Source organism: Balaenoptera acutorostrata, chromosome 13, assembly GCF_949987535.1.
Source record: "Balaenoptera acutorostrata chromosome 13, mBalAcu1.1, whole genome shotgun sequence".
NCBI lineage: Eukaryota > Metazoa > Chordata > Mammalia > Artiodactyla > Balaenopteridae > Balaenoptera > Balaenoptera acutorostrata.
In genome coordinates, this window is record NC_080076.1 from 75,654,373 (window position 1) to 75,677,112 (window position 22,740).

General features: G+C 49.8%; 1 protein-coding gene across 3 annotated transcripts in view; it reads left to right on the plus strand.

Annotated features, from left to right (window-relative positions):
* KIAA1671 (KIAA1671 ortholog) overlaps positions 1 to 22,740 on the plus strand; it is a 187,921-nt gene that overhangs the window by 21,370 nt on the left and 143,811 nt on the right. The window contains exon 1 of one of the 3 annotated variants that reach the window (XM_057526414.1): positions 194 to 304. The exons of the other annotated variants lie outside the window; for them this stretch is intronic. The gene's annotated coding sequence lies outside the window, so the exon portion shown is untranslated. Of the gene's footprint in view, positions 1 to 193; positions 305 to 22,740 lie in introns of those variants that run through there. 3 annotated transcript variants of the gene reach the window in all.

A 22,740-nucleotide genomic window follows, 5' to 3' on the forward strand; every position in this document is an offset into this window, starting at 1 on the left:
GAACTGCCCTGTGGGCGTGGGATTAACCCAGAGCCCAGGGCATCCCTTGCCCCACGGCTGTCCCAGGACTGAAGAGGCTTTTATCTACAGGTTCATTGAGTTGAGACGGGTCCCTGCCAAGGAGGTCAGGTCCTGGGTCGGGCACAGAGCCCAGAGGGCACGGACCTCGTAGCTGGGAGTCAGGAGGGAGAAGAGGCCTGTCCTGCAGGGCTGGAGTCCCTGTGGGGTGGACGTAGGCATCCCGGCTCCTCGGATCACCGGTGTGGAGGCCAGCAGTCTGCCTCTTCCTGGAGTGTGACCTTGGGTGAGTCCCTTGACCTCTCTGAGCTTCCCTTGGTGCATCTGTCAAATTAATTCATTTGGAAACTACTATTGGATGCCTGCTGGGGCCAGGCTCTGAGCTGGTTGCCGCAGGAAACCCGGCAGCTGAGACCCCTTCTCCCTGGGAGTTTATGGGCTGGCGGGGAGGCGGACATGGCAGGGAGGGGAAGAGGAGCAGGAGGCTTTGAAGATAGTCTGGGGGAGGTGCTTTAGCTGAGGGGTCGGCTCACATTTTTCTGAGGCTGGTGTAACAAGTAACCACAATCTGTTGTTACTTAGAACAACAGAAATGTATTCTCTTACAGTCTGGAGGCTAGAAGTCCAAAATCAAGGTGTCAGCAAGGCCACACTCCCTCAAAGGCTCTAAGGGGAACCCTTTCTTTCTTCTTCCAGTTTCTGGTGGCTTCTGGCAGTCCTTAGTGTTTCTTGGCTTGTGTCTGTATATCTGCATTTTCTTTTCTTATGAGGACACCAGTCATTGGATCAGGGCCCACCCTAATGCAATATGACTTCATTGAGACATCATTATGTCTGCAAAGACCAAATAAAGTCACATTCCAAGATTCCAGATGGACATGAATTTTAGGAGGGCACTATTCAACCCACTATGCTGAGGAAGGGCCATTAAAGCTGAGACCAAACGTGTGTGTGGTCAGGGAGGGTGGGGAGTTGGGGGGAGGGGGTCATTCAGGCAGAGGGAACAGCATGTGCGAAGGCTTTCCGGTGGGAGGGCAGCTGAGGCGAGTGTGACGGGGGCAGGGTAAACAAGGGGAGCTGTCGGGGCTGAGGGCAGAGAGACTGGGGGGCTGCAGCACGGAGCCCCGGAAAAGGGATGGATTTCATCCTAAGCGCCTCTGACGAGTTTAAACAGGGGCATAACGTGATTGGATTCACTTTTTGGAAAACGGGTCATCTTTTTTTTTCTAATTGAAGTACAGTTGACTTACAATGTTGTGTTAATTTCTGTCGTGCAGCAGAGTGACTCAGTTATACATATACATACATTCTTTTTTATATTCTTTTCCATTCATGGTTTATCACAGGATATTGAATATAGTTCCCTATTTTGTTTTTTTTTAAAACAAGGTCATTCTAACTATAGACGGGGAAGGAGCATGGCAGTGACCAATAGTATACATGCTTTAAGGTTTACCCCAGCACATTTGCTTCCCACGAGTGCTTTAATCTTCAGAGCCCTGGCAGGGAGGTAGGGCAGTGCTAATATCCCTTGAGGAAACGAAGGCCCAGAGAGGGTAAGCAGTTTTCCTAGGATCACACAGCTAGGACGAAGAGCACTCAGGACACTCACCAATGTCTTCTGTCTTGTGAATGCTCAGGCACCTGGAGGTGAAGGTCCTTGGACCTTGAAGGTCCATTTTCAGAGACAGCTGGGATTCCGGGGCAGGGGAAATGCATTGATTTTACACCTGTTGCTGCCTGTGCTGTGTCATTTGCTCAGCCCATGGAAGGTTTAGCTATGCGATGGGGATAAGGTAGCTTTGGCAACTTAGTGTGGAGTTAATTCCCTTATATCTGTGAGCTGCTAGGATCCTCCCCTTCAGAGCAGAGCTCCAGAAGAGAAAAAGCAGGCCAAGGGCAATAAACACTGCCCTGTTCACCAAAGAGCATTTTGGAGGGTTGTGATAAAATCTTGGGCCAAGGCCCAAAGGAAATGGCAGGATAGTTAAGACTGTCCCAGAACCTTTGAGCTGATGTTTCTGTGACATTTGGGGTGTCTATTCACATGGAAAAGAACTCTCTTCTTGAGAAGTAAAAATTCATTATCTATTCAGATGAAACATTCCAAAGTGTGAACATGTTCATTTAACCCGTCCTGGGATTGAAAACATAAATTAAGTGCCATCTCCCAGGTATTGAGGGCGCTAATATCCTCCTATGAAACAGGCTTATTTGCTGGATCTGAAATTCCCAGTGTGGTGCAAGGTCATTATTTCCTGTTCGGGTCTCTTGTTTCTTTAGTTCTCTCTTTGTCTCGGTGCTGGGGTCGGGGGTGGGGGCCGTGTGGGGTGGGGGGGGCGGGGGAGGGAGACGGAGGGATTGCTCTGGAATGCCGCCCTTCTGATGAGGATTTTTCTCCAACTGTGTTTGGAGAGAGCTGTGGGCTGCTCCCTGGGGAGAAAGCTGAGCCAGAGACCGCTGACTCCCTCCGCAAGCGTCGCTGCTGGGATGGACTCCTTACCCAGCAAGGTTGAGAGATGCTGTGTGTGTGTGTGTGTGTGTGTGTGTGTACGTGTTTTATGTGTGTGTGTGTGGCGGAGAGGAGTTAAACTTGGTTTGGGATCTGAGGGCTGGTTTCCTTCCTCTCCTGGTGAAAGGCCCTGTCGAATGAATCACATCCTCTCTTTAGCGTTCTGGGCCCACAGAATGTCAAGGCCAGCCTGGTGTTGTCAGAGGGACGCCCACCCAGGGGATGTCAGACTCTGGTTTGGGACTCCGTGGAGGGACTTTGGGCCACCCCAAGGGATGATGCCTATAGCTTCCCTTTGAGGCATGTATATTTCATTCATTCATCCATCCATCCATGTGTCCATCCATCCATCTGTCCTTCCACCCATCCACTCATTGCAAATCTGGGTGACGCTCAACCCCTTGCTGGAGACAGGTCCTTGGGTTAATCATCCACCCTTTGTTATTCCAACACCTGCCTCGCCTGGCCCTATGCAGCCCCCAGGGACTCACCTATGGAAGAGGCAGACAAGCTCTCGCACCCTGGTCTGCCAGCTTCTCCTATAAAGGACCAGATAGTAACTATTTTCAGGTCTTCAGACCATAAGACCCCCATCACAACTGCTGACCGCCAGAGACAATATTGTAGCCAAGTGCATGCCGCTGTGCTCCAATCAGATTTTATTCAGGGACACCGAAACGTGGTTTTCCTATAATTTTCATGTGTCACGAAATATTATTTTTTCGATTTTTTTCCCCAACGGTTTAAAAATGTGAAAACCATCCTTAGCTCACAGGCCCTACAAAAACAGATTTGGCCCATGGGTTTCTAGACAGAATCAAAGTGAGTAAACCAACAGAAAGATCATTTTGGTCGGTGAGAAGGGTGGTACAGAGGATAACAGCAGTGAGACGGGGGCGCTCCTGTCTGGTGTTCAGGGAAAGCCCCTTTGAAGAAATGACATTTAAGTGGAGAACTGAGTGGAGGGAGAGACAGCCCCTCTTCCAGGCAGTGGGAAGAGCGGGAGCAAAGGTCTGAGGTGTAAGGAGGAGATGGCGGAGGGGAGGGTGGCACAAGGACAAGGAACAGAAAAGTGTGCATGGCCCAAGCCAAAGGGTGAAGGGGAGAGATGGGTAGTGGGGTCCCAGAGATGAGAGCTCAGCCATTTTAGATTTTGATGAGGACGTTGCACCTTAGGTGTTTCCCCGAGGGATGGGAGAGCTGGGGTATTTATACTCCAGCTCCTGGGGCGTCAACTCCTGGCTACTTCCGGCCGTCTTGCACCCAGGCCCCCAGAGCAGGGGAAAGCCCTTAGGCAGAGACTGCAGGGCTTTTGAAAATTGTGGGAGTGTTCAGGGTTGCAGATAGGACACTGACAGCATCCACTGCACTGAGATTTAGTGCCTTTTTCAAGACCTAGCTCAGGTGTCTCCCCTGCAGGAAGTCTTCTCCACTCCCCCCCCTCCGACCCCCGGCAGCCCCTGGTCCTCCTTCCTCTGATCCCCCTCAGCCCCCAGGTCAACCCCCATCCTAGTGCTTCAGGGCTTGATGCTGTGATTCCTCCTTGGTCTGGGTTGGGGCCACACCTTGTTCCCAGATACAGGGTTTGGAAATACCTGGTGATGATGAGTTCAGGGCAATAAGGCGGGACCTCTGCCCTGGAGTGCTCACAGCCCTGGGGGGAGGCGGACAAGTGACAGGTGGCTATGTTTCAGGGGACGAGGGCTGGGGAGGCTGTGTCTGAAAAGTGGCTGTTTTTTGAGCTCCTCCTGCTCCCAGACCCTGTGCTTCTCACCCCTGGACGATCCCTGGCATCCCTCTGGGAGTTCCATAAAAATAGCCATGCCCAGGCTCCACCTGCGGAAATTCTAACTTGGCCCAGGACTGCATCTGGCTATAAGTCTTGATCCAGTCCTTTGGGCTTGGAGTGCCAAACGCCTCTGTATTTGTTTCTTGTGGCTGCTCTAACAAATTATTACAAACCTTAAAGGCTTAAAACAACAGACGTTTATTCTCTTCTGGTTCTGGAATCAGTTTCACTGAGCAGGAACCGAGGTGTCGCTCCCTTCAGGGGCTGTTGGGGAGAATCCTTGCCTTTTCCAGCTTCTACAGGCTGCCGCATTCCGAGTTCCCTTCCTGAATCTCCAGAGCCACAGCTGAGCATCAATCGTCAAGTGTTTCTCTGCTGAGACTGTCACGTGGCCTTTTCTCTTCCCTAGGCAAATTCTCCCTCTGCCTCCCTTTTATAAGGACACATGTGATTGCATTTAGGGCCCACCCGGGTAATCTAGGCTAATCCTCCCATCTCAAGATCCTGAACGAAAGTACATCTGCAAAGACCCTTTTCCTATGTACGGTAACAGGGATCCTGCTTCCAGGGCTTAGGACCTGGATATTTTTTGGAGCCATTAATTCAGCATCGTGCTCTTGGTCCTGAGAACGCACCTCCTGAGCCCCCAGCCCGGGCAGGCACCTCCCCCGACAGCTAATCTTACGGACTCCTGCAAGGTTGGGCTCCTTATTTCTGCTTTCCAAGTGGGGAACCTGAGGCTTGCCGGGGGGAGAGTGATTTTCTGAAACCAAGCTTGCATTTGAGTCTGACCTCGCATCCTTTGAGCCCTGAATCGTGTTAGCCTTCGTTCCTCGTGCTCCAGGGAGGGGGCAGCGACCGAAGTGCTGTAGCTAGAGGGGGTCCTGCTGAGCTCCCTCTGCGGGTCGCAGGATTCTAGAGACTACCGCCTTGGGGCTGGGAGCCTGCTTGTTACATTTAGGGTGTCTCTGTTCCGACCCCCCTCAGTGGGAAGAATTCCCATTTCTTCTTCACATGATCCTTTGGGGAGAAAGTCACTATTTTTTTAAAAAAATTTATTTATTTATTTATTTACTCATGGCTGTGTTGGGTCTTCGTTTCTGCGCGAGGGCTCTCTCCAGTTGTGGCAAGTGGGGGCCACTCTTCATCGCGGTGCATGGGCCTCTCACTATCGCGGCCTCTCTTGTTTCGGAGCACAGGCTCCAGACACACAGGCTCAGTAATTGTGGCTCATGGTCCTAGCCGCTCTGCGGCATGTGGGATCTTCCCAGACCAGGGCTCGAACCCGTGTCCCCTGCATTAGCAGGCAGATTCTCAACCACTGCGCCACCAGGGAAGCCCCGAAAGTCACTATTGATGTTAGTTCTTTAAAAATGGGCTTTGGGGTGATTTAACTCACCTGAGGATTGCAGTGGGCGTCAGCCCCAAAGACAGGGGAGGAAAGGGAACCGCTCTGTCCCAGTTGCTGCCCTGGGGCCCTCCGTGCCCATTCGGGCTCTGCATCACTATCCCCATTTCATAGGTGAGGAAACCCAGGCTTGGGCAGGGGGATTGCCGTGTCCAAGGTCATGCAGCCAGTAAGTGGTGGAGTCAGGATTTGAACCCAGGTCTCCCTGACTCTGCCCTTTGCGCTAGTGGTGAATCACCAGGCCCGGCACGCTCCCTGCTTCTGAGTGGTGGGATGGTTTTTTTAAAAAAATTTATTGAAGTATAGCTGGTTTACAATGTTGTGCTAATTTCTGTTGTACAGCAAAGTGATTCCATTATACATATATACTTTTTCATAATCTTTTCAATTATGGTTTATCATAGGATATTGAATCTAGTTCCCTGTGCTATACAGTAGAACCTTGTTGTTTCTCCATCCTATATGTAATAGTTTACACCTGCTAATCCCAAACTCCCAATCCTTCCCTCCCCAACACTTGGCAACCACAAGTCTGTTTTCTGTGTCTGTGAGTCTGTTTCGTAGATATGTTCATTCGTGTCATATTTTAGATGCCACATATAAGTGATGTCCTATGATATTTGTCTTTCTCTGTCTGACTTACTTCGCTTAGTATGATAATCCCTAGGTCCATCCATGTTACTGCAAATGGCATTATTTCGTTCTTTATTATGGCTGAGTAGTATTCCATCGTATATATATACCACATCTTCTTTATCCATTCATCTGTTGATGGACATTTAGGTTGTTTCCACGTCTTGGCTGTTCTAAATAGCACTGCTGTGAACGTTGGGGTGTATGTATCTTTTTGAATTATAGTTTTGTCTGGGTATATGCCCAGGAGTGGGACTGCTAGATCATATGGCAACTCTATTTTTAGTTTTTTGAGGACCCTCCATACTGTTTTCCATAGTGGCTGCACCAGTTTACATTCATGGTGGGAGTTCTGAATTGAACTTTTTCGGTCCCTTCTGGTTTCCCTGCTTCATGTCGGGAGGGGGTTCACGCTCTTCCTCTCACCCTCACATGCAGTCCTTCAGCCGGTCCCTTCATCTGTTTTTAAAGCCACAACGTCTCTTCTCTCCGTCCCACTGTCACTGAACCCGCCCAGGCCGCCCTCCTCTCACACCTGGGAGGCAGCAGGGCCCTCCACTCTTGTCCTCGGCAGTTTATTCTCCTCTGGGCGCCCGGAGTGAGCTTCCAGACGGTTCACAGCCCTGCTAAAGCCCACATCGGAGTGGATTCCCACTCCTTCCCACAGAGGCTCTGCCTGACCCCCCCATCCATCCTGCCCCTCCAGATGACCTCATCCTCCCCCTTCCCCCCTGCCTGCCTCTGGCCTTCCTTTTGGAGGCTCTTTCCTGAGCTGTTTGCATGGCAGGCTCCTCCCCTTCCCTTGGGTCTCAGCTCAGATGCCACTCACCTCCTCAGAGCCCTCCCCATCCCCCCAGGGTAGAGTTGCTCCTCGCCACCCCGACTCTTATCACACAACCCTGCTTTATTGCCTTCGCAGCCCTGGTTGGCTCCTAAACGATTTCATCCTTTCCTTTTGTCTACTGAAAGCTGTACCGTCTAGAGCAGAGCCCTTGACACTTTGCTTTGAGGCTGCATCCCCCATGCACATAGTCGGTGCTGAATTAATGGATATTTGTTGAGTGAACGGCCCTGGTGAGGAGTTCCAGGTTCCAGTGTGGACCTTGCCTGGGCTTCCTGGATGTCCTTGGGCAACTTTCTTCCCCCTTGGGCTCTCCTCACCGGTATAACCAAGAAGCTTGGGCTGCGTAGTCTCAAAGATGGAAGACTCTGGCCTTCCAGGCCCCAGGAATTCAGGGCTGGTCAGGGCTCTGGGGGGATGGGCTGGCCCGAGGGAAGATGTGGGAGGAAGGCAGACCCTGAGCCACAGGAAAGGGAGAGTCCCTGGGTGGGGAAGAAACTATTTGGGACGAGTTCACGAGGTTTAACCAGAGCTCACGAGCCCCCCTCTCCACGGCCCCCCAAGAAAACACTGGCTGTTGTCTTAGCTGCTACGTTGGTGCCGGGAGGGTGTGCGGGGCGAGTGTCCGCCCCCCACCCCCGCCGGGACCTCTGCCCAGCAGGCTTTGTTTGAGATTTGAACAGAAAAGAAGGCTATCCTCTTTAAAAAGCAGCTCCAGAAACCTCTCTGGGCTTTGGGGATCTGGGCAGAAGATGGCAGGGAGCTTTTTTCTCACTCTTTGTTAAACATTAAAAATTTTTTTCTAATGGAACATTATACGTGCCAAACACCAGGAAGAAAAAATATCCTCCGGAAGTAAGCCCACCGCCATTGGATAATCACCGTGAACTTTGGGCATGGGGAGTTTTGTATTTTTGAGGGTGCCATGATTACAATTTTTTTTTCAAAACCCCAGATGTATACAGCTTTGAAGCTTCCTTTTTTTCCACTTAAATCATGCTATTAACTAGTTTCTCCCATTACCCATCTTGGTAAACTTCATTTCGGACAAGTGCATAAAATTTCCAAAGAATACCATAGTCTGTTTAACCAAACCCCAGTCATAGGACATTTAGATTGTTTCACATTCCTTGGTCCATCTCTCCAGCCTCGAGTACCTGGTGTTCTCTGGCCCTGGAAAACCCTGTGCTTTTGGTTCCCTGAAAGGGTCTCCTGCCTCAGGACCTTTGCACCGGCTGTTCTGCTGCCTCTCCCTCTGTTGTACCTTCCTGGTGTGCCCCCTTTACTTTCCTCACAGTTTGTATGGAACCTTTCTTGGGTTTCTCTTTGAGTTCTGCTCGCCTCCCCTCACCCCTGACTGTGAGCTGCCTGAGAGCAGGGATGTTGCTGACTCTGGAGGGGTTATGGGGATTGTTAGTTTCATGCCCCCTAGATGTTTATTCTTGAGTTGTAGAAATGGGGCCTTGGCTTCCTTTGTGTCTTAACTAGTTGAGTGGCTGGCAGGGTGGTGGGGGGTGAATAAGTTTTATGATGGGGGTAGGGGATACATTTTTATTTTATTTTATTTTATTTTTTGGCTGCTCTGCTTGGCATGCAGGACCTTAGTTCCCCGACCAGGGACCGAACCTGCACCCCCTGCAGTGGAAGTGTGGAGTCTTAACCACTGGACTGCCAGGGAGGTCCTAATACATTTTTATTTTAGCCCCCAAAGCATGAGGCAGAGATGAAAATGACCCCCACAGATGCATGACACCCCATCTAGTTCCTCCACTGACATACTCCACGTATGTGGACCCACATGGCAATGGCGGTTACCATGGATATCCACAGGTGTCATTGTCACCATGATAAATAGTAAGAGCTGCTCTTTCTTGAACACTTAGTTTAATTAATTAGTTTAATTCAGTTACTTCTCACAGCCAGCCCCCGAGAGAGGCTCTCATCATCCCCATATTACAGATGAGGAAACTGAGGCTTGGAGAGGTGTTGTAATTTGCCCAGGATCACATAGACTAGAAGTGGCTGAGGCAGTATACAAACCCAGGTGGGGTGGTTCCAGAGTCTGAGCTTCTAACAACAGCCCTGGCCCACCACACACACACACACACACACACACACACACACACACGTGCCAGACGTGAGCACACGCCAGCAGCTGCCCTGGGTGCTGGTATTGGCTTTGGGCTACAGAACCACTGCCTCCAGCCCGGCCCCAGTGTGAACAGGTCACCTCTGAGTGTCAACAGGATGGCCCAGCAGGCGCTGGCTCATGCCCTGGCCTTGCCCGTCCTTGAGGGGTGGAGTCATGGTGGCCCCATGGTGACCTGGACTTGCAGGTGGGCAGCTTCAAGGATGCTGGCCTTGGACTCCTGCCGTAGCCTGAGCGGCTGATCTTCCTGCCACACCTGTGGGAAGGGCCTGGGGCTTGATGGGTGTGCCAGGCCCTCTTGCCCAGCAGGGGAACTGAGGCTCAGGACGCACAGCCAAAGTCACAAGCCCCAACCAAAGGCCTCCCCTTGACCTCTCAGCCCCTCTGTCCTGCTGAGGGCCTCGCCCAGGCAATGCCTGTCACTCAGGCCAGCTTTGGGGACCCACCCTTCTGTACTTTTAAGATTGTCCCCTGTCTTCATTCCTGCCAATCCAGGAGAGGGATTCAGCCTTTTGGGCTCTGAAGTTTGACAAGATGAGTGACCTTGGACTCGGCTTTTAATTTCCTTAAGCTTTAGTTTCCTCCTTTCTTAAGTGGGAAAAATAATGAAACCTGTAGTCATGGGGTAATGGGAGGAATCAAGGAGATAATCTCTATCCAGAGTTTATTTTAGAGCTGGGGACATGCACAGCAGGCATGGGGTGAATGCTTGTTCTGTGGTTGGGCTTGTTATTTCCACCAGCATGGGGAGGTCCGGGACCTGGGCTTGCCCTGTCCATGCTTGTCCCCTCGCGTCCCCTCCTTCCTCGGCGTGGCCACACCGTATCAGCGTTTGCAGACATGGGTCTGGGGACCCCTCCCCCTCCTCTACAGAGCAGGACGTGACTCATGCCTGTGCTGGCGGACACCGCCCTTGGCATAACTGACCACACCCGCAACTGATCTCCTGAGAGGTTGTCTCTGGGGTTTAGGGATGTTGCCAGCGGGTGGGGGTAGGGACCAGAGCTTGGACCCTGCCAGAACTGAGACTGACCCCTAAAGAGCTGGATTCTTTAAGGATGCCCATGCCCGGGTCTCTGCCAGGAAACCAGAGTCTTAACTTGCCATGTCGTGGCTGTAGGCTCTGGGCTTTTAGTGGAGGACATGGTCTCAGATGGAGGGAACACACCTACTATGTGCTTGTAAAATCCTGTCTGTAATTACCGACTTGTGTGAACATTACATGTGTCCCCTGCCACCCCCAAGCTGGCCCTGTGTTGTTCACAGGTGCATCCCGGCTCCTGGTACGGTGCCTGGCACATAGTAGGAGACCAGTAAAAATGGAGTCAATAAATAAGCAGTGCCAAGCACTTTTACGTCCTTAGCAAACCTCTCAGCTACTTTTGGAACTGGATAGGATCATAAACCCATTCAACAGGTGAGGAGACTGAGGCTAAGGAAGATAAGGAGCCCAAGTGCACAAAGACAGGATTTGAGTTCGATTCTGCATGCTGTGAGCTGCTACCTGAAGCTCTCTTCTGACTCAGACGCCCACTTGCCAGGTGCCGATCTCAAAGCAGCTCTCTCTGCCTCTCCCTCTACCTGCCTTGAAGCCAGCAGTTCTCACCTGGAGGATGCTGACATGTGAGACGCCCTCCCCCGGGAGTGGGGGACTCAGCGAGGCTCCTGGCAGGCAGGCGGTAACTCCACCCTCTCCCACTCAGGAAAGCAGATCAGGATGCAAGGGAGGCAGGGAGAGGAAGGTGTTTCTGGGAGAACCCCGAGTGCACTCTCATAGGTGGCCTCAGATCTGCTCATTGTCCCTTGTCCAGATTCAGCCCTTGCCACTTTTTGCCACTTCAGCCCAGCCAGGTTAGCAGAAATTGCCTTTCCCTCAATGCCCTGAGCTCTTTTCCAACTCTAGACCTCATGGTCTTCCCTTGGCTGGCTCCCTCTGATCCTTTAGGTTATGCAGCTGAAATGTCACCTCCTCCAAGAAGTCTTCCTTGATCACCCAATCCATGGGGCTCAACCATGATTCACTTCACAGACCTCATTCCCTTCACCTCCCTTGTCACATGCTGCCATCTTTGTCCTGGCATGTTGGCTTATCCATTCCCCATCTTTCCCACTTCCCAACTCTAAACTCTGTGTAAACAGGGACCTCGAGTTTTGAGTTCATCAGTATCTCCCCATCCCCGAACATGGGGCCTGGAACATAGTGGGTCAATAAATCTTTTGAATGATTGGTAAAAGAGCAACTTGAAAACATTTGGCCAGTGCATACGTTGGCACCTCCCACCATCTTGGTCATCAGTGGGTTGTGGACCATTTCACAATGGGGTATGCCTCACCATCACATCACGAGACCCTAGGGGAGAATGGGTGTTCTCAGCAAGTCCATCTCTTGTGAGTCAGTGATTTTGGGAAAAGACGGGTATCTTAGGTTGGGATCCCCCAGAAGTAGAGCCTGAGTCAGGGGTGCCGGGGCAAGTGATTTATTTGGGTGGTGGGACACCATTAGGCTTTGCTAACAATCAGGATACCTCTGGGGGCAGCTGGGGCATGAAGTGTGCTGGGAACCTCAGGGAGACTATGAAACACACCTCTAAATTGTCCCACCGGCAGTAGAAAGTTGTCTACCAGTGCCAAGGAGGTTTGGGTGGGGCTCTGACAGCATCTGCTACAGCAGGCAGGCTCTTACTCGGTGGCTGGCATGCACGGCCTGGCAAGCTCTGGCGGAGACCTGCCGGCTCCAGCAGACAGAGGGGGATGGTGGCTCTGGTGAACCCAAGCATGAGCCCAGAGGCTGTGACCAGGGAGAGGTTGGTTACTTGTTCCTGTTTCTGCCCGAGATCTGGGGCTATTTGCACATAGTTGCCACTTTGGGCGTAAAAGGATCTCCGAGCCCAGGGAGGTCATTTTCTTGGGTTCATCTTCTGAGGAGGAGTTTTATCATAAGCAGAACTCCTGCATACTGAGCGCCTGCTGTATACACTTCCCAAGCCTCTTTGGTTCCTTGTGTTGTTGGAGATGCTGGACGAAGTCTGTCTGTCCCTCCCCCCAGCTCTCCACATCTTTCCTGTGCTTGTACAGAAGGCAACAGGTCTAGCCCCGCAGGCCCCCTCCTCGTCCCAGTCTCTCTAAATGGTTAATAATAGTACTATTGATGAGGACAATGATGTGTGTGGCGCCCACAGGCGTTGTCTGAAGCACTTTGCATGTGTGATCTCCTTTAATCCTCACGAAAGCACATGAAATACCTACCCATGATTCCATTTTATACTTGAGGAAGCCAAGGCTCAAAGAGGTGGAGTTACTTGCCCAAGGTCACACAGCTGGTGAGGTCAAGACAGGACTGGACGCCCAGCTGGTTGACTCTGGAAGTCCACGCTCTGCTCCGTCCTACAGAGGGACACGAACAGGGCGAGGAGGATGGGGGGCTCCTGGCTGCCAATCCTGCATGTGTTCCCCCAAGCATGTCGTCCTCTGTGCTCTTAGTAACTGCTGATTACCCTGGGCAAAATTAAGGTCTGGAAGAACTGAGTGCAGGTGGTTTTTAATCCGAATTTAGGAGATTGTAGTGTTTTCTGTCACCAGGTCAGGTAGATTGCCTTTAGGGGAGGGGCTTGAAATGACTCATCAGGGAACAGACCCCGTCTGCCCAGGTGGCTCTTCTCAGAGCCCGTGGTTGGGAGGGGTGGCTCGGGGGAGGGCCCTCTCTGCGCTCGGAGGGATGTTTCTTAGCTTCATTGCTGGTGGCTGAAAGCAAGAAGGTTTTGATGGGGGTCCTTCTGTATATCTTTTAGAGATAAAAGTGAAAGGACTCGGGAGCAGAGGGTAGACCCTCCCCCAACACACATGCATGCATGCGCACGCGCAGACACACACACACACACACACACACACACACACACACACACACACACACACACACACACACACACACACACACACTGTGGACATTGCCTCCCCTTACAGCTGGGCTCCTGGTCCATCCTCAGTCTGTCATTGTCATTCACTTTAGACTTACCAGTGGGAGGCAATGCATCTTCCCGGAGTCCAGGCCGGTGGAGACCCTGGAGTCTGTCTTAGGTAGGGTTTGGTTCCCGAGAACCAAGCTTGAGATGGAAAGCATTGATTGGATGGGGGAGGGGTGCTCTCAGGAGTGGGGGAGTGAGGGAAAGAGGAGCGGGCAGGGGAAGGGATGTGGTCTCACCCAAGTTTAGCTTCAGCCTGAACCCCTGGGGGGCTCTGGAGCCACAGAATGAATCCTGCCTTGATGCAAGGGTAAGTGGCCTTTTGTATCCCATATATGTTAGTCACTGGCTATGGATGCCCTGGTTGGTAGGGGGTTTGCAGGGAGGGTTGGAGGTCTTGGCCTGTTGGAGGACAGCTCTCCTGGAAAAGTATGTATCTGTGAACAGACAACCCTCATAGCAGCTGTGGGGAGGGTGCAGCACCAGGGAAGGGGATCTGGTGGAAGGAGAAGGCAACAGTGTCTTCTGGTGGTTCTAGGCTACATTTGTCCCTAATTGGCTGTGTGACCTTAGGCAAGTCACTTACCCTCTCTGGGCCCAGATTTCACCTTCTATACCTGGAGGGAGTTGCGTAGAATCATCTTGGCCCCATCCCGTTTTTAACCTCCATCAAACGACTCATTTTCTCCTTCAAACATTCATTTGTTTCAGCAAATGTTTATTGTGTACCTACTATGTGCCAGGTGACTTGCTAGGCTCTGATGATGAGAGAGGGGAGGGAACAGGACAGAGAGGGTCTCAGCCCTCAGGGGGTAAGACAATCAATTCAACAGACTTAAAACAGTAGGATCAGTGTCACAAAGAAGCAGAGAGCTGTGGGGATGAAAGCCTCCCTGGGGTGGGGGCAGAGGTCTGGGAAGGCTTCCTGGAGGAGAAGCATTTCGTCAGAGAGCTGTTGCTGCATGAACGCACATGGGTACTGACATCACTCGGGAGAAACAGAAATGACAGGCATTTCCTTGCAGGTCTCTTTCCCATCTGAGGGTGGAATTCTTACAGATCCTGACTCCCTCCAGGTCAAAGCAAACTGAGATCTCCAGGCTGGGTGGAGCTGGGGGAAAGGGAGGGGGCACTTGGTAGGAGATGAGGTGCTGGGGTGGGTGGGAGGCACATCAGGCAGGGCTATGGTGAGGGGCATGGCCTCATTTCATAAGCACCTGGAGGCCACTGGAAGTTTGAGGGCTTGTTTTCTCAGGCATAACTTACAGTAAAGTACACGAATCTTATGTGTAAACTGGACACACGTTTGCATATGAACACAGCACATAACCACCACTCACATCAAGCTATAGAACATTTCTAGGCCCCTAGAAAGCTTCATTATACCCATCCTAGTCAATACTCCCCAAATTGACTTGCCTTCTATCACCATTGACTAGTTTTGCCTATTTCCTGAACTTCAGGTTAGTGCAGTTTTACTGTACGAGTGCTTTTGGGTCCTGCTTGTTTGCTCATCGTAATGTCTATGAATTTATCCATGTGTTTGCATGTTGCAATAGCTTGGTTTTTTTCATTGCTGTATTATATCCCATCATATGAATATGCTGCAATTTATCCAGGCTACCGTGGATGGACACTTAGGTGGTTTCTAGGTTTTGGCTATGACCAATGAAGCTGCTGTGGACATTCATGTCCACGTCTCTTGTGGACCTGAGCACTCATTTCTTTCGGGTAAATACTCAGGAGAGGAATTGCTGGGTCGTAAGTTAGATTCAGGTCAGCTTGAGTAGGTTCTGCCCAACAGTTTTCTAAAGTGTGCCAGTGTAAAAACGGTTCCACTTCCCCCCGGTCAACACGTCAGTCTCTGTTGTTTTGGCCATTGTGGTAGATGTCGGGTAGTATCTCATTGTGATTTTAATTTGTGTTTTCCGGATGACCAGTGAAGTTGAGCATCTTTTCATGTGCTTATTGCTCATTTGGAGATTTTCTTCTGTGTGTGTGCAGTGGCCATTCAAGTCTCTTGTCCTTAAAAAAAAAAAGCAAACAATAAGCCAGATTGTCTTTTTCCTATTGGTTTAGAGTTCTTTATGTATTCTGGATAGAGTCCTTTGTGAAGTATATATGTCTGTGTGTATACACATGTACACATGTATAAATATGATATAATATTTTAAATTATATTTATAAACATAATATAGATGAAATACTATATATCATACCATTTGTATACATAATATTTTCTCCCAGTCCATGTCTTCCCTTTTCATTCTCTCCATGGTGTCTTCTTTTTATTTATTTATTTTTGGTTGCATTGGGTCTTCATTGCTGCGCACCAGCTTTCTCCAGTTGCCGCCTGCGGGGGCTACTCTTCCTTGAGGTGCGCAGGCTTCTCACTGCAGTGGCTTCTCTTGTTGCAGAGCACGGGCTCTAGGCGCGCGGGCTTCAGTAGTTGTGGCATGAGGGCTCAGTAGTTGTGGTTTGCGGGCTCTAGAGCGCAGGCTCAGTAGTTGTAGCGCATGGGCTTAGTTGCTCCACGGCATGTGGGATCTTCCCAGACCAGGGCTTGAACCCGTGTCCCCTGCATTGGCAGACGGATTCTTAACCACTGCGCCACCAGGGAAGTCCACGTACCTAGCATTTTTAAAACGTTTCTTTTTTTTCTATCATGAGCACATTTATTTGATCAGAAGTCACCACAGCAAAGGAGTCCAGACGGTGGGCTTCGTGGTCTTGGTGTCTCTGAGCCTCAGTTTCCTCATCTATAAAATGGGAGTAAAATACTACTACCTGCCTCAGAGGTAGCCGGGAGAAGTGAGGCTTTGCCTATAAAGTGTTTTACCTGGAAACTGGCTACACATTCAATAAATAGAAACTGTTTTTGTTGTGATTAGTATTGTATAAAATTAAGAAATTATAAATAAGAAAAAAAAAAAAAAAGATTAAAATCCCCTGTAGTCTCATCTCCCTCCCACTTAGAGTCACCCTTTCTGAACATTTCTTATATATTCTTCTAACACTTTCTGTAAGCATCCTTGTATTCATATTTATATACCCATCCATGTGCATCTATATAAAACAAGAAATGGGATCTTCATTGTCCATATCTTACCTAAATGTTTTACAGTTTAACTTTTACTTATTTATTTGGCCAGGTAATACATTCACGAGGCTCAAAATGCAAAGTTACCAGAGTGCAGACAGTGAGAAATCTCCCTCCCATTTCTGGCCCTCAATTCACCCATTTCCCTGCCTGCCACCGCCAGGGAATGAATTTAAAATTTATTTTTAATTGTATTCCCCCCTGCACCCCGAAACTCTTTGTAACTGCCTCTGTTGGGCAAGGAGCCCCTTATATCCTTGTAAGTGGCAAAGGTTACCCTAGAAATTGAACCATGTTAGCCTCGTGTGTTGATGGTGTAATTCTGGCCCTGTAGATAGGGGTTTTCTTAGCGCTGTATGCCAGTTGATAAAGATGATGGATTTGGGGGTCAAAAGGACACTGGCTGATCTCTCAAACACGTGACACTCCTCAGTTTAAACCACAAGTGCTCTGTGCCCGTAATGAGTGGCTGGAACCTCTGTTAACCAGAACCTTTCATTAACCAAGGCCTCTCCTCTGCCTCCCTCGCCTCTCACCCTGCGTTTAAGGCAGAGAGAGAAAGAGGTCAAAATAAACAGTTCTCGGTGATGCTAAAGGTCATGACTCCGGACAGTGGGTGAATAATTCATGGTTCAGTTAAATAAGGTTGGGCCTGGGGTTGAGGCAGCCAGCCCTGTGGCCCAGGCCTCCTCTGTGTTAAGAAGGCTGAGGATGAAATTAGAAGATCCAGGGACTGAGTGCCAGCTTGTCCCTTCCCGCCCCTGTGACTCTGAGCCTCAGTTTCACATCTGTGTATTGGGAATGTATAGTGCAGTCCAGTAGAACTTTCTGCACTGCCCAGTAAGGCACCCAGCCTCCCGTGCCTACTGAGCCCTTCAAATGGGGCTGGTGTGACCAAGGCACTGAATTTAAAATTGTATTTAATTTTAATCAGTTGACATTTAAATTTTAGTAGCTACATGGAAAAGTGCAGTGCCAGGACCTACCTTGTAGGATTTGATACTGTCAAGGTCCAAACAAGCAGGAATGGGGGGGTTAAGAATTTTGGTGGCTCTGGGGGGGGCTAACCCAAAGGACTTCACAAAGGCTTGAGCTTTGGGGTTATTTAGGTAGCCATTCAGCTCCGTGCCGCCTCCTCCAGACAGTCCTCCCTTTCCTTTCTCCCCAGCCAACTTAAGCTCTGTATGAGTTTCCTATTGCTGCTGTAACAAATTACCACAGTTTACTGGCTTCAACAATGCAAGTTTATTACCTTATAGTTCTGGAGGTCAGAAGTCTAATGAAGGTCGGCTGGGGTGTGTTCCTTCCAGAGGCTCTAGGGGAGCATCCATTTCCCTGCTTTTTTCAGCTTCCAGAGGCTGCTGCATCCCTTGGCTTGTGGCCCCGCATGGCTCTAATCCCTGTTTCCTTCATCACATTTTCTCTCTCTGACTCTGACCCACTTGCCTCTTTTCCATAAGGAACCTTGTGATGACATCGGGCCCACGCAGCTAATCCAGGATAATTTTCCTATCTCAAGAGACTTCCCTTGGTCACATCTGCAAAGATAACAGAGTCACAAGTTTTGGGGATCAGGACGTGGACATCGTTGGGGGGCATTATTCTGTCTACTCTAAGCTCTTCCTCCCGAGGGCCTCAGTCTCACCTCCCTGCTGTGGTCACTGTCTGTGGCCATGTCTGCAGCCGTGTCTGCCTCCCAGCTAGACTGTGCTTTGAGCACAAGGACGTTCTGTCCCAAAACTTGCCTGAATACCCAGTCTGAGCTGGACAGGTCCCGTGAAGGATAAAATGGCAAAGTGCGCATACACTGTGGAGTCAAACAGCCTGAATGGAATCCCAGATCTGCTAACTTACTAAGCAGTTGACCTCAGCCAATCACTTTGTCTTTTGAAACCTCAGTTTACCTATCTGTAGAATGGGGATAATAATAGCATCAGCCCCAGAAGATCATTGAAGAGATTAACAGGGCCCAGTACAGGGGTAGAGGTGGAGGTGGGGGGGGGGAGTTTGGCGTGGGGAGGGGAGGGGATGCCAGCACTTAACCCAGCAACTGTTGGCTGCTGCGAGGATGAACTGGGTGGGATTGAACTGGGTGGGATTGGGAGGGAGGCTGCCTGAGTTCAAATCCCAGCTCCACCCCGTGGGCAAATTGCTAAACCTCCCTTGGCATCCTTGTCCTCATCCATCAAGTGGACCTAATCATGCGACCCACCCCAGAAGGTGGATTAAGTGGGGAAATTCATTTAATGTGCCATCTGGCACAAAATGAGTGCCCAATTAGTGTTAGTGATCTGATGATGGTAATTATTAACACCAAGCTTTCCCAGGGCCCAGCACTTAATAGGTTGGAGGACAAAGCAATTGAATAAACTTGGGATTGTTCATTGGGTTCTCTTTTTGGCAGCCAGGCCAGGTATATTTCTTCAGCTCCACTGAGGCCTGGGTTCTGTGCCAGGAGGGCCTGTCTGTCGTGCCCCGAGGCTGGCAGCGCCAGGCCCTGACAGGTTTACAGGGGTGCTGGGAAGCTGGTCCCAGAGGACGAGGAGGAAGAGTCAGTTGGTTGCCTGAAGGGTATCGGAGGCACAGTTACCCTCCTGGGAAAACCAGGAGAGGACATGTCGGCCATCACTGCAGGTTCATTGCCATGGGCGTAGCCCCGATGAGAACGGCTGGTGGAGGTGGGGTGGGGTGGGGTGGGTGCAGCAGCCGGGGATGGACCTGGGACTATTTACATCCCTGGGACGCCAGTTCGGTCTTGACCGTCTTTTCAGGCTTTTCTTGCACCTGGTTTTGGGAGGGATGCTCTTTGGTGCCTACATTCTTCGGTGCTTCCCCCTGATTTTAATCAAGGCTTGTGTAGATGACAGGCTGGTATTGGATCGTAGGCCAGCCTTGAGAAAAGTATCCGCTTACCCAGTCGCTGAATCACTATCTCTCCCAAATTCCTTCATCAGAGAGCTATTCCTTTAAATCTAGCTAAAAAACTCCCACCAACCCACACATCCCTCCATCAGGCTTGATGTTCTGTTTGTTTATTTGCTCATTTATTTATCATGCATTTGTAGAAACCTACTATGTATGTGCCAAGTATACTGCTGGTGTTTTACATGCACCATCTCCTTTAATCCTCGGAATCCTTGAGGTAGGTATCATTGAACTTAATTTACCCATGAAGAAACTGAGCTTTCAGAGGTGAAGTGGCTTGTCAAAAGCACTACTACATTCACTGTGTTTACTTACAAGACATTTGTCCACTTAACCAGTTTGTACCCAAACTCCCTGTGTCCGTTAAGAATGCTTTTGCCTTCATGTAACAGAAACCTTAACAATGGCTTAAATAGTACATTGTTATTTTTCACATAACAATAACAACAACAAAAATCCAGAGGAGAACGGTTCAGTTAGTTTAGTAACTCAGCTATGTCATCAAGGTCTTTTCCATGTCACTATCCTTAAAGTATCACTTGTGATCCCATGGTCCCAAAATGGTTGCCTTGGTTCCAGGCATCACATCTTTGTTCCAGGCAGGATGATGGGAAGGAAGCACCACAAGATGCATCTGCCTGTTTTTGACTCCAATGCCATGATCTTTCCACTTTACTGGTGAATTCCAGTCACATGGGCTTTAAAAAAAATAATAATAATTGATTTATTTTTGGCTGTGTTGGGTCTTTGTTGCTGCGTGGGGGCTTTCTTTAGTTGTGGCGAGCGGGGGCTACTCTTCATTGCAGTGCGTGGGCTTCTCATTGCGGTTGCTTCTCTTGTTGCGGAGCACGGGCTCTAGGCGCGTGGACTTCAGTAGTTGTGGCTCACGGGCTTAGTTGCTCCATGGCATGTGGGATCTTCCTGGACCAGGGCTCGAACCCGTGTCCCCTGCCTTGGCAGGCGATTCTTAACCACTGTGCTACCAGGGAAAGCCCCTGTCACATGGGCTTTTGCCATTTCTACATAACCCCTGTATCATCATTTTATTTTTAAACTTTCACTTTTCCGAAAGTTAAATAAAATTTTAAAGGAACCGTTACAAACATCTCTACTGTAAATAGCAAACCAGTGTCACTTGTCTTAAATTGAAAACAACAGTAAAATTAAATACAATGAAAATAAAATTATAGTTTAAAATCTGCTGCTGCAGCTGATGGTCTGAGCTTGGAGCTGTGTCTTCTTTCTTAAACCTGGGAGATGAGCAGATAGTGTAGGTGTTAAAGTCGTGGTGGCACCAAGCAGAGATGGACTCAGGAACTTCATGAGAAGGCACCCATGAGAATCAGAAAGGAAACAGTTTGCGCAGAATGTCATTCACAGAAGCTTCATGCTGTGCCTGGATGTCAAAGCATCCTAAGTGTTACCAAAGACCATCTTGGGTCCCGCCTGGGCTGCCTCCCACTGCTGGGGAACCCAGCACTCTCCTATTCTGCCTTCCCCGTGTCAAGCATTGGGTAGGTTCTGGGAAGGGGAACCCAGAGCCGGAGGGGTCTGTGTCCTGGGTGGGCTCAGGAGGGATCTGTAAATCTTGCCGGGGGGAGACTGTCAGGCTTGTCTCTGATACAAGGCATGGTGATCAGGTAAATAGCCAAAGAGGGTTGGAAGACACTTTGGCTTAGGAAGTCAGCACAGGCTTCCTGGAAGAGGTGTCCCTTAGTCTGCTGTAAAAGCATGAGTGGGATTTGGGCAAATGGAAATTGTGCTGTGGGTAAAGGGCTCTCCACGGAGAAGAAATAAGTGAAAAAGATACTCAGGTCGTGAGGTACCTTTGGGAATCTGGGAGTGGAGGCAGGACCTGTAGTACAGATCAGGTTGGTTAGTTTTGGCCTGTGGGTGGGTTGGTGGGGGGGGTCTTGAATACCTTGTCCAAGGCAATGGACAGTGGGAGACATTTATTTTGGAGCTGGGGAACACATGATCAGACCTTCCCAGGGTTTGAGTTTGAACATAAGGCAGCTCTTGGGCCAAAATAAGCTAATTCCTCCAGAAACCTATCTGTGCTCGGAGGGAATTATTTATTTATTTTTCTGAAATGCAATATGCACCTCTCAGGCTCCCTAAAGAGAGAGCATGTTATACTCAGATTTTTCTGAGTCCAGCATTGATCTGTGTGTCGTGTTGAACTGAGCTCTGATGTTGAATTTCCTCTGCCGTGAACGTCATTTCTGGGGCGGGGCTTCCTTCCTGCCCACCCTTGCAACGCCAGGCTGGACACAGCCTCTGGGCTGGGCCCAGACTCACCTCTCCCTGTGAGCCGTTCTAATTGCCTTTGCAAATCTTACAGTCAAGTGCGTGATGGTCCGGCCATAAATGAGACCCAGTAAAGCTGCCAGTGATGGCACAGTCAGCCCTGGGGCCCTGGTTTATTTCTCATCTTTATTGGGTCTGCCCCAGGGCAGAGGTTAAGAACCCTGGCCTCCTAAGCTTTGACTCAAGTCAGCATGGGATGTGTTTCCCTTAGGTGTGAAGCTCCATTCTGCATATATCCAAAGCTCTGAAAAAAGTGTACACCCTTGGAACCAGCCAGCCCACTTCTAGGCAACATTTACCTTGGGAAAGTCATTGCACGTGGGTGTTCACTGCAGTGTTGGTTTTAATAGTCAGAGATTGGAAGCAACCTAAGGATACAATAGTGGAGGATGGATTCGATGTAATGATGAGATATCCATGTAATGGGATACTGCAAAGCATGAGAAACAGCTGTAGAGGTTGTGTAGGTATTGATGTGAAAGGTATTTATGACGTATTTTGAAATTAAAACAAAGCAAGTTCCTAAACAGCACGCATGACCTGATTCCATTTTATTTATTTATTTATTTATTTATTTATTTATTTATTTATGGCTGTGTTGGGTCTTCGTTTCTGTGCGAGGGCTTTCTCTAGTTGTGGCGAGCGGGGGCCACTCTTCATCGCGGTGCGCGAGCCTCTCACTGTCGCGGCCTCTCTTGTTGCGGAGCACAGGCCCCAGACGCGCAGGCTCAGTAACTGTGGCTCACGGGCCCAGCCGCTCCGCGGCATGTGGGATCCTCCCAGACCAGGGCTCGAACCCGTGTCCCCTGCATTGGGAGGCAGATTCTCAACCACTGCGCCACCAGGGAAGCCCTCCATTTTAGTTTTGACAGAAAGTTCCCACTTATTTTGGAAATGGCCAGATGGATGGACATCAGAATGCTAGTAATGGCTGTTGGCTCTGGGTGGTGGGATATAAGATTATTAAAAACATTTTGCTCATTTATATTTTTGAATTTTTCTGCAATTACTATGTGGAGAACCTGAAGAGACCTCGTGAGGAGGTAGGTCTCTGCCAGAATAGTGTGAGAGCTTTGGATAATTTAAAGGGGGGATG